Source organism: Chaetodon auriga, chromosome 16 (genome assembly GCF_051107435.1).
Source record: "Chaetodon auriga isolate fChaAug3 chromosome 16, fChaAug3.hap1, whole genome shotgun sequence".
NCBI classification, from domain to species: Eukaryota; Metazoa; Chordata; class Actinopteri; order Chaetodontiformes; family Chaetodontidae; genus Chaetodon; species Chaetodon auriga.
In genome coordinates, this window is record NC_135089.1 from 23,861,912 (window position 1) to 23,874,396 (window position 12,485).

Here is a 12,485-nt window from a genome sequence, read left to right on the forward strand (position 1 = left end):
GGTATTAGCTGAGCCTGCTGGTCGGTTATAGCTTGTCAAATGGATCATGTGACAAAGATCTTCGAAGATAACAGAGAGAGAGAAATTGGAATTGTGTTCATAAACCTAGTAACATTAGCATCACATTAACACATTTATACCTTAAACAACCAAGAAGCTAGTAGCTTAGCAACTTGGCCTGCTGTTGTAATGCTAATGGTAAGTTGGCTGCCTTTGCTGCAGGACTTTAGACTTTAGACTTGCTTCTTTATTGATCCCAATTCGGGAAATTATTTTGTTGCAGCAGCAATTAAACATACAGACAAACACAGAATGTATACAACAGTTGTTCAAAAAAGTAACAAAGAAGTAACAAAAAATATAAACACCAGTTTGTTAAAAATAAAAATATAACTACAGTAAGTATAACTAAATATATACCTATATAATATGTATTATAATGTATAATACATGTTATATAATAAGAATATAATAAAAATACAATATATAAACAAGTGTGTGTGTATATATATATATACACAGTATACACACATATACACACACATAAATGGATACATATGTACGTAGAAAAAAATAAGCATTGTTACCTAATCATATCTTTTATTCTGGTGTATGCTGTTTACTAGTCTTGCTAACTGTGCTGCTATTAATCACATCCCTGTCATTTTACTCTTAATCTTATTTTAAATTGCCCTTGTATTCTTTGTTTGCTTATCTTATTCATATACCTGTCTTTTTGTTTGTTTCTTTGTTTTTTCTGTGGCTCCACTTATCTTTACTTATTCTGTCATTTTGCTGCTGCAACAACAAGATTTCCCATCTGGGCATCAATAAAGGCCTACCTTATCTCCAACAGAAGCACTAATGAGATAGACAAACACCATCCAAAAGCCTTTCTCTGCATACTTTTACAATATCAGAACAATTGAAAATTCATCTGGGGTTTTTTAATATGTACTCGTTCTTGTTGACAGCTATGACACTTTTACTTGATGATAAAAATAATAGTAAATAAATGTCGAAGAACAGAGTGAGGCAAGGAAAGGCATGGTGCTCTGCTCTCTTGTCTTCCAGGCTCTTATATAATACTGGCTGCAGGAACAGGAAAATTCCAGCTATCTGCTTTCACATAGCCAAGGAATCCCTGGCCCTTCAAACACATGCGCGCATGCATGCATGCATGCATGCACGCACACGCACACGCACACGCACACACATGCAAGTGTGCGCTTGCACACACACACACAAGCGAACAGACATACACACACATGCATGCACATAAGCACAGACCTGGTTTCTTGGCAACACCTCATGAACTGGATGAAACTGGTTTTGAGTGTGAGAGTTACACAAGACTGCATCTTCACATGCTGTGGAGGGGTGGGGTGGGTTTTGTGAGGGGTGCGTTTCATAAAGTGATGGAGAACGGCTGAAAGAACACATTGAGTTTGAACTGGGTTAAACTGGAATGTGAACACAAAGGGATGGCAACAACAATAAAGGCTAATGAAATGCTTGAGCTGGGAGTCCGAAATTGAGGTGGATTTCTGATGCTGTGTTTGAAGTTTCAGTGGTCCTAGCCATAGATACCTCGCCATGGGAATGAATTTATACTGACTGGAGCAAGCAATATTCAAAATCTAAAAAGGGGGGCAGTTTTAGCCGACTGAACCCCTAAAACTGGCTGGCTGAAAAATGGACCACTACAAGTCATATAGCAAAGAGTCACCTGTGGGATTTTAGCTCTTTACTTTGAATGGACATAGTAAAATGAGTATAAAGAGAATAGCCCAGTGGTGCTAATTCTGTAGTTTCTAAATGAAAGTATAACTAAACAAAATGCATGCATATCTGTGCAGTAAAATAGGGCATGCTAGTTACTTTAACTCTTAGCAAGGCTACTCTCCGAACAGGCTAATTACTGAAACAAGTCTTTACTTATATTACAATATAATTAAAAACGCTTGACACTGAGCATTGAGAAGACGATAATGTCAGAGAAAGCGAGAGAGAGAGAGAGAGAGAGAGAGAGAGAGAGAGAGAGAGAGAGAGAGAGACGAGCAGAAAAAGAAAGAAGCGGAAATTTCAAAATAAAATTTCAAAACAAAGGTCTCTGAACTGTCTTAAGGTAAAGAATACGCCAAATACCATAAATAAACTATTTTGTTTCTTTCTGAAAAGGTGTTCCCAAGGCAATGGTCGGGGAAACACTGGTTCCATTCTAAAAGCAAACAAATTTTACTTGCAATTCATCTTACATAAAAATCTCTCATGATGCAGCATTAAGTTTTTTAAATTAATGAAAATACATTACCCTTTTCTTACCACCAGCAATGAAATGTAAAACTGAAGCATGTAGGATTTTAGCATCAATATGTACTTCACTTTACTGAACACATACAATGATAACTCTTGGAACTGCATGGACTATTACAGAATATCATGAGTCCTTACTGAGTGATTGCTCAGGTGTGTATAGTTAGTCATAATGTATTTTAAACCGCATAAATCAACCTTTGTTCACAACTGGGCAAGAGCATCCATAAAATGCTCTAAGTTATAATTCATTGTAAGTCACAACTATGATGTTTCAACACTGTTGATACAGTGCAACAGAAAGCTTTATGTTTTATGAGTGTAGCCAGAAAGTATGATGAATGCACTTCAAAAACAAAAACAACCCTGGGTAAAAAGAAAAAATTTAATTGGTTGTATTGGGGGAAACCTGTTGGTAAGTTACCAGAGAGGAAGAGAAAGGACATTCAAGTAGTAAGACATCAAAAACCAAAACATTTCATGGTGGTTTGTTACAGTTTATGACTTTACAGCACAAATATAGTTTTAACAGTCGCATCAATCATAATCATGATTTGTAATAGTCCTCTTTAAGGCTGTTAATGAATACTGTAAATCCTACTATATATTTGAATTGATGAACCAGGAAGGTTATGCTGGGTTTCATTTTGTTTAATTAAGTGTCTTTTATGATAATAAAACGATGTTTCTGTATTCCTTTCATGGATGTGCAAAAATAGCCAATACATGCTGCAAGCACACACACACACACACACACACACACACACACACACACACACACACACACACACACACACACACACACAAGCAGCAGTTTCGCTTTTGCAGTCAAAATGTTGTTGTAACATGTTTTTCATTGTATTATTAATATGGCTATAATTGACATATTTATAATAACAATGTGTCATGACAATGTGACAGTCTGCTTGTGGTGATGAGCCTTGAAAGAATATCACCTGAATCTATGTCTCCCCTTGGCTTTGCATAGTGATTTTACTCTCTTTCTTTAGCTGTTCAGCCTGCAACTTCCTTAAGTGTTTTGGTTAACTCTCACTGCTCTCATGGCTTTGTTTTTGTCTGCAGCAGGCAGCGGTTTTCAGAGAAGAACCACGGCCCTATAATATCTGTAATGCTGAAAACACGCATGGAATTGCAGAATTTGAAAATTTAAAAAAAAAAAAATAAAAAAAAAATAAAAAAAATTAATCAACTGTAAAACATGGAATATTGCCAAAATCACCAAAATGTGGAAGTGAATTGCTTCCCTACCATTAGAGGGGTTTTTCACAGCAACTAAGCCAAATGAACAGAGACAAAAACTATACTACTATGTTTTGGTGTCTGTGTATCCATATCCTGCAAACTAACATTAGAAGTACACTTTTTCCCCAGTGAATGTTTGGTGACTCGTTCAACAAGCTAAGGTGCAGGACAAGAACAAGAGTTCATGTTTGTGACTTAGATAAGAAGTAGACTTCAGCAGGAAAGCCAATGTGGGTTGTTGTTCAAAGTCCACAGACTTTGAACAACAACTTCTTCTGTTGCACTGCAGGCTGCTGTCTGCCTGTTAGGCAGTGTTACTGTTTGCCTATGATAGAACACTGGTGTTACTGATTTATGCAAAGATTTGATTGGCCAAGGATAAGATAGGGTCATAATGTCATTGAACTTTAAAGGTTCAAGTAACCTGATTTAGTATCAGCCCTAATCGTAACCCTTTACAGGGCATTACAAACATTCAGAAACAAAAAAAAAAAAAAAAAAAAATCATGAGAAATGAAGTGACTACCCCAACCACATACATAAGAATTAACATCCAACTAATACAGCACACACAAAACAGATTACCAGAACACCTATCTAAACAAGTTGTGGTAGTTTGGAAACTTCAGTTATTTTCTTGTGTACTGTGGAGAGGTGTGGGGCTTTGTTTCCTGTTTTGGCGGAGGGTGGGCGTGGTTCTCCAGGTGGCTTGGGAGCTGGTTTCAACACAGCTGGGACTCATCACAGTCAAGCACAGCATAAAGACTGTGGACTGCAGAGGACTTGTTGCCAGATTGTTTCTGCTGCTTAGTGGTATAGTTGGCTGTTTGCCCATGCTACTTGTGAGTTTAAGTGTATATTTAGTTTAGTTTCTCTCATGTGAATTACTAGTAATTGATATCCTGTGTCTTTTTATTTTTGCTGAGTTCTCCTGCACCGATCTCCAGCTCCAGCGCCTCTGCCACCACGATGTCCAGTCTCTTACCTCCACCTATCTCAAGCCTCAAATCCACAAACATCACCACCAAGCTTCACCTGTGCCTCTAACACCACATGCCCTTTACACAAGTACTCACAACACCTGAGCTCTGTGCACTTACCCCCTATAATGTCCATTCAAAAGAATAAAAGTGTCACGGAGTAGATGGTGACTTTCAAAGTCATGCCAAACTTGAATAGCATGTAATTTATATTTAGGTTGAATTTATATTCACCGAGATCAAGAAATGATACATTTACATAGCTTAAAAGGTAAACCAGCTCATTCTAGTAGTGTCTTAATATTTATGGCTGCTTTAATGAACAGTGCAAGAATCTAAGACACAAGCTCTGTTTACTGATAATGCCACTTCATAAAGAGTCTCATTGTGTGACTTGCAGCTACCAGTTATTCAGATTGAAACAGTGCGCGTGTGTGTGCGTGTGTGTGTATGTATGTATGTATGTTCCCTGGAATGACGTGCTATGTAACAAAAATTTAGCTTGGTTGTTTTTTCCTTCAAACTGACTGAAAGTTTGGCTGCTCACTCAACATTTTGAATTATGATACACCCATATTTGAAATGCCTGTACAAGACAAACGTTTCAGTGTGACATTACCACTGTTGTTTCATGAGTGTGACACTGAAATGACACCTGCAGTGCAAACACATGACCGCCAGGTACGTTCTCCTGAGTAGCAATAAGGTTCCAAACTGAAGCAACAAACTCAACTGTCAACTGTCAATTCCCAAAGTATGGAAGTCGGCACATGTTTTACCCATGCACAAGTGAGGACATAAAAGTGACCTAACAACTACCGTCCTTTTTCAAGACTATGTTGCTTATCTAAAACTCTTGGATCATTGGTTAAAAAAAAACAAAAACAATCCAACTTTAGAACAAACCATAGCACAGTTGCTGCCACTTCACAAATTTTAAATGATATTGTGTCAGCTGTAGATAATGAAAAGCACTGCACAGCTCTTTTGGTTGATTTATCAAAAGTATTTGATACAGTGGATCATTCCCTCCTTCTGCAAAGGCTATCAATTATTAAGTATCAAGTAATCACCAGTTCCTATCACATGTGGGGTTCAGTGGCCTCTCATCAAAGGGTAGACACATGCTGATCCACTCAGTGTAGCACATGTGCAGCTGCGGACATCTAAGAACATCACAGACCTACTATTACTCAATCTCATGTGGCTGAACACCTTTTGTCTGTATAAGAAGTTAGACGCCAACTGCATGGGGCTGCTGAACTAGTTAGCATGCCAGAGTCTTGATTCATTATCAGAATTAACCAGAGAAATCGCTCCACCAACTAAGAACGTTGAAGATGTTAGAAGTCAAAGGTCTGCATTCAAAATGAAATGAATGAAAGAGAAGAAAAGTTTGTTGAGCTGTGGCAACAGTACCCCTGCCTATTTGACGTTTCTGAGGGAGTACCATGACCGAGTGAAAAAACTGACAAATGTCGACAAGAAAAAGCGGAAGCACTTCATCAACCAGGCAAGAAGCTGGCTATGCTGTTATAACATTATCCCCGGTCCTACCTGCAGGAATATGCTTATCATTGCTTCAGTGGCATCTGGTTAGCTTGATACTAACTCCTGATCTAACGTTAAAGCAGCCTGTTTGATACAGCCAACACAGCCAAGCCTGCTCCTTGTAGAATAAATAACTAGGGAAATAAAATAACTATATTTGAAACTTGTTGTACCTGTCCTAATTGTTTGTGAATGCTACCCAGTAGATGTATAAAGGGACAGCTGTGTGTAGAGCAGTCGTTCACCTATCAGGAAGCCGAAGTATACTTGAGCAAGATACTGAACCCCAAAAACTGCCCCTGATGCTGTGCCATCGGTGTGTGAATTCATATGTACGTCGCTTTGGATAAAAGCCTCTGCCAAATGACTAATTGCAATTCTAATTGTAAAGAAGTTTATACCACCTCTTGCACTTGCTTTTAGTGTTATTCCACATCCACAGCCGTTTATTTTTTCTTTCTTTTTTTTTCAGCACACAAACCACCAGCATTACACACAACACTTCCGTCAGTTTGATTGACAGGTGCTTCACCCGCCTCCCCAGTGACTTCTGAACTCGTGCATGATCATGAAATAAGACATGCCGTGATTGGTCAGGGTCATACAAGTAGTCTTGCCACTCACCCGACCAAGTCATGGCAAGAGTTTATGGCGCTGTGATCATTAGATCTGACATGGTGACCATTGTCAAAAGAGAAAAAAATAATCATGTCTGATTTAGGCATAACAGGCAGTCAGATGAATGCAGTAAAACAGCAGCAACAACATTTCGCTGTAAAATAGAGGGACTGAATTCCTCCCAGCAGAGTGCCGTAGAAGTATAAAAATGGAAATATGTATTTAGTTCACACTGCTGCCTGTTTTAAAATGCCTGACAGTGCACAAGCATGAAATGGGTAATAAATTGATACGCCTGTTTAATACATTTCAGCTCACATGCTGTATGTGAAGCTTTTTACTACTCATTTATCCATCAATGCACTCAACATGAATGATTGAGGGGAAGAACTGTTTAAATTGACTGATTAACAATTTCAAAAATATCTATGTTTGTTAATTTCCAGCTTTATTGTCCTTGATTTAGGTGTAAGTCTATGAATATCTTCCTCTACATTGTTCGTGACAGTGGGTCTAAGCACACTGGGTCAGAGGGGTAAACTCCAGAGAATTCTGAAGCGTCTTGACTTGTAACCAGTAAAATGAAATTATTAGATTACTTACTTGCTGATTTCTGTTTTCCAACGTGGATCCAGGGACCTCCAGAAGTCCTTAATTGAGCAGTACAGGGCCCTAAATGAGCAACAATGACTGTTTAAAATGTGTGTCATAATATATTACCAGCTATTCTCAAATTCATTTATTTCACTGTTAGTAGTGTAAGGAGTAACGTCACTGACTTGCATGCAAAGGCAAACACTGCACTTTCTTTGTGTTCCTCAGATCTTGCAACAATGATAACAGGCCTGTAATGCTCAAATTAAGAAAAATCAGGCACTAAAGACAAATTCTTATGGCATTTAAACTTGTTCACAGAGATATTTGTTCAAGCGTTATTCACGTTTCTAGTCAACTGAAAAACCAGGTTCCGGCTAGATCTGACTGGCACACACACTAGAGGTTACTGATCATTCTGGGTTGATTACCACCCATACTAACACATTATGTTTGGTCGAGATAGATGCTTCGTCAAAAGCTTTCCTGACATGGACGCTGCAGACTGCTGCGCATCTCGCTCAACAGCACAAACACTCGCCAACGAAATGAGTGACAGTCAATGCGACATGACCGCTATCTGATCCAAACAACTCTCGCTGCAGACTCGGCTGTTCATAAACTGTATGCTAGCGATACTGTTCGAGAACACATACCGTGGATCCAGCAACAGCAATCAGCGCGTAGACCCCAGCACGACAGGACAACAGTTGCACTGTCGGACTCTGCTTCTGACTCTGACTGGTCTTTGCCAGCCAAGCCTGGTTCTCGAGGAGGAGGCGCTTATTCCCAACCAATGGGCTTCGCAGCCCATTGGTTTGCCAGAAGGTTCACTACCCGAAGCTTCATTCAGTTCTCATTAGTGACACCTGCTGTGCAAAGAAATAAAACAAATTTCGCTCATCACCTGAGTGGACACTTTCTGTGGTTGTATATAATAATAAAACATTAATCTTTGTCACAGTTCTCTCACACGCACACGTTTATGCTCATTTGTAAAATATTTTTTGGATTACAGATGCCTGTATGAACACCACAAATAAAACTTTGCTTTTGAGCTTAGTGCAGGATGTGGGACTGGGAAATGTTGCACAGGAAACACTCTTTCATAATAATAATAATAATAATAATAATAATAATAATAATAATAATAAACATTAACAATGGCTCACATTACTGCCAATTAATGTTAATTGTGACAAAACAAAGAAACAGACTACTGACTCTTGTTAATGGATGTTGTTGATGTTGAGCTGTTGCTGAAGAAGCTGCTACCTGAGCTGGGGTTGTGCCACTAGCAGAATTTACTGCAGAGTTCCTGATAATGCTGGCACATTCATACTTCAGCCTTGTAACAGCCTCTTGAAGTCATCCCTGACTTGAGAAGCCCAGTTTTTTTAAACCTTGTAAGGTGGGTAATGTCACTTTGTGATTCAAGTTGTGATGAATGTGCGCTGACCCGTTGGAGCAGGTTCTCATTAAACTGTCTTCTACTATCTGAAGTGAGCCCCTCTGACTTGCTGATAACTGTGTGGTTCAGCATCTTCAACAGTGGAATAATCTTTGAAGCAGACACCATCTTTTCAGCAGAAAGCTCAACTGTGACCTGGTGGAATGGGGCAAGAACATGTAGTGCATCTTTAATTGTTTCGTACGTAAGCAGTTGGTGCAGCAACATCTGTCCTCAAGGAGGCAAGAGCTGCCCCCACTGGCTCTCTCAGCTGGAAAAGCCTCTCCAACATCAGAAGTGCTGTTCCAGTGAGTGTCAACCTCTATGAGCAACTTAAGTGTTGGTCTCCCCATCTGCTGCTGTACTTGGACCAGCCTTTCTCTTGCTGTAGTGCTTGTCCTAAAGCATACTACAAGCTTCCTGCCAAACACATGACAAGATTAAGAAGATCATCAATTTCTTCTTTCTTTCTGTTGTCTGGTCTGCTGGCAGGTTGAGCATGCTCATGCAATGCTCGATAATGCCTCAGCATGGAGGATGTACTGTTGCTGTAAGTCAGCTCCTTTTGGCACAGCAAGCATTTCACCTTTGAGATAAAATAATACACAATAATGAAGATTATATGGCCATATTGTAATGATGTGCAACTAAAATAGAATCATTCACATATAAGTTATTGTGAGCAACCATGTCAAAAAAAACTCAGGAGGAGTATTGGGACAGGAGAAGACATCCTCTTTCTTGGAGGCTCCATAGAAAGAGGATGAAATAATTCAGTTCAATTCAATTTTATTTGTATAGCACCAAATCACAACAGAAGTTGTCTCAGGACACTATATTACAGTATATCATGCCACATATCACAGTGTACAACACTGTAACCCTCCAGCTAGGTTTGGTGTAATTGTCCTGACCTAACTAATAGAAGCTAATACTAATAATAACGCTATGCCTAATAATAATAATTGTTATGATGGCCCTAGTACTGATCTACCTATATAATCTAGTTCACTCGCTAATAATCTATTTATATAATCTACTGAACTCGGTACTAACTCGCTACTGACACGCTGAAACACTGACACCACACTACCATAAACGCTGACACACCCACAAAGAAGCGCGGGTTTCGAACCTGCAATGTGATACTTGGAATGAGACAGTTACGTAACCCACACAAACCTCGTTTGTCATTGGTAACGTGATTTCTACAAGAACAATACAAGCCTCAAATTGAGGCTTCATCTGGCATGCCCACTTTTATTCGACAGACGCTCCCACATCTCGAATCATTTGTCCCATCATTAGTAAAGACATCACTGAGCATTCTCAGTGATGGAATCAACATGAAAAGTAAATGAATAAATTACAATCAGTAAATCGTAATTTGTCAGGCAAAAACGATACTGGTGACTGTTGAAGCCAGTTAATTTACTAGGAATAGTATCTACTGATCTACTGACCTGCAAGTAAAATTGATGATATTTACCTGTTATTTACCTGTTTCCTATTACCTGAGGAATACTACATTTCTTTATCTTGTTTAATACTGATGTTGAATCATGGTATCTGTTACTAATGAATGGTCTAGTCCAGCTTTCCCATTAGTATCCGCCAGACTGCTCTGTCACCTTCTGCAGTAGCTATGTTTCAGGCCAAAGCTTATTGTGGTGATCTTGTTCCTGGCAACAAGGGAGATCTGGAGGACACAATGTTAGCACAAGTGCTATATCTCCCTCATTGCCAGCCTGCATGCTTCAATCTGCTTCTAATCTGCCATCATTCTCATCTTCTCTCACCCTACCAACCAGTAATTGGATCATCCTCATCATCCTCACCCCCAGGGACTGCACCCTACCCAGCCAGCCATCCCCTCACCTTGTTGGCTATCTCTCCCAGTTTATCTTCTACCATGACTCATCTGTTTACTAAGAATTTTGCATTAAACCTTTTAATACTTCCTGAGTCTGTCTGTCTGTGGGTCTGTCTGGTTCAAACATTGCACAAAGGTATAAGTGCAACGAATCAGTAATGGCATGTTTGGCAGAGCTGCAACAGCTAGCACAGGATAGCTACAATGACAATTTACAACAGCTGTTAAGAGAACAGATCATATGTGCGATTAAGAATGTTCTGATACAGGTTTCTAATGGCTGAAGCAGGTCCAACATTTGACAAAGCCTTTTCAATTTCTGTAGGGGTAGAGACCGCAAACAAGAACGTCCAGGATCTGCAAAACCCAAGTACCACAGTGAAGTGCCTCAAAGTAAATTAAGGCTGACAGGAGGCATATGCATTCAAAGGATGAACAAGAGTGTTACTAGTGCAAAGGAACCAAGCAATCTGCAGCTGACTATAAGTACAAATAAGAGAAGTGTCATGCTTGTGGTAGAGTACATTGTTAGAGCTTGCTGTAGTAAAAAATACACAGAACCAAGGGCACGAAAGACATGTAAATGTAAAGAGAGAAAAGAAGTGGAGTTCATATTACCATTCCCACAAAATGCAAGACAAGTGTGCTGGCAGTAAAAGTGAAGTCAGAAGAAGACACATTCACAATGAACAGCAAAAATTAGGATTGTTTGTTTCAAGATGGCACTGCATCCTGTTGCAGCAACTCTCTGTCACAATTGAGCTCTCTGCTCCAATTTCTTTAAATTAGTGGGAATTTTTTTTTTTTTAGTACTTTAGACATGTAAATACTCTTTTTTCTTTTTTTCCACCGTGGACACTAAACTTGTTGAGTTTGCCTTGATCTTTCTACTGCTTTTTGCCTCATTTACAATTGCGTCAGGGGATCCCCAGTGCAGCCACAAAAGGGATGGGGAAGCCAGATCAGATGAAGAAAAAACTCAGCAGGGTCAAAGCCAGAAAAGCTGTGGGTCCTGATGGCAACAGCTCAAGGCTGAAACTGCTGTGCAGATCAGTTGTATGGGACAGTCAAACACATTTTCAACTTGAGTCTGAAGTTGGGGAGAGTGCCACATCTGTGGAAAATATCCTATGTGGCACCAGTGTCAAAGACTCAACAGCTAAAGTCTGGTGGCACAGACAGGCTGGAATTTTGTTTTTTATTTCTCCTTGCCTCCAGTATCATACAGCCATACAGCTGTTGTGGAAAAAGTCTTCGGTTGGGCCAGTTGATCCTCCGACCTCTCCACAACATATAACTTATATTATCTTTTAAATGTAACTAATATTATCTTTAAATGTTTCTTCAGTCTCCTGCCTTCACAAATCTGATGAGAATAAACAAAGACCACGAGTTCAGCAGAGTCTGGTGCAATTCTGGTTCATGAATAATACAGACAGATTCTCCTGCCTTACATACCTTTGGTGAGCACCTCTAAAGTGAGTGTCATCTGTCTCCCATAACTGGGAATTTCCATCATTATATTTTGCTTAGGGTCAATGGTTGGGCCATTGCCAAGTACCTCTTTTTGCCACCTGGACATCAAGTGATGAGTTCCATAACTATTGGTGTACCCGCCCAACGTAGTTCTTAAAAAAATATATACAAGCCTTAGTATAGCAGGGGCATGTTTTGCACCTGCATATCACAAGAGCATATCTCACAGGAGCATGTTTGCACCGAGACTTACCCAAACTGGGGGCATATTAAGTACTTTTCTGAGGCTTGTCTGTTTAGCTGAGGCCTGTCTGTTTAGGAATTATACTTATTCTGACCTGAGCATGAATATTTTTATAATAAT

At 39.4% G+C, this 12,485-nt stretch overlaps 1 protein-coding gene across 1 annotated transcript in view; it reads right to left on the minus strand.

The window, feature by feature from the left end:
• Positions 1-8,083, minus strand: part of abat (4-aminobutyrate aminotransferase) — an 85,116-nt gene extending 77,033 nt beyond the window's left edge. The window contains exons 1-2 of the mRNA XM_076751844.1: positions 7,979-8,083; positions 7,332-7,400 (exon numbers count right to left, since the gene is read on the minus strand). The gene's annotated coding sequence lies outside the window, so the exon portion shown is untranslated. The remainder of the gene's footprint in view (positions 1-7,331; positions 7,401-7,978) is intronic.
• Positions 8,084-12,485: the final 4,402 nt, after the last annotated feature.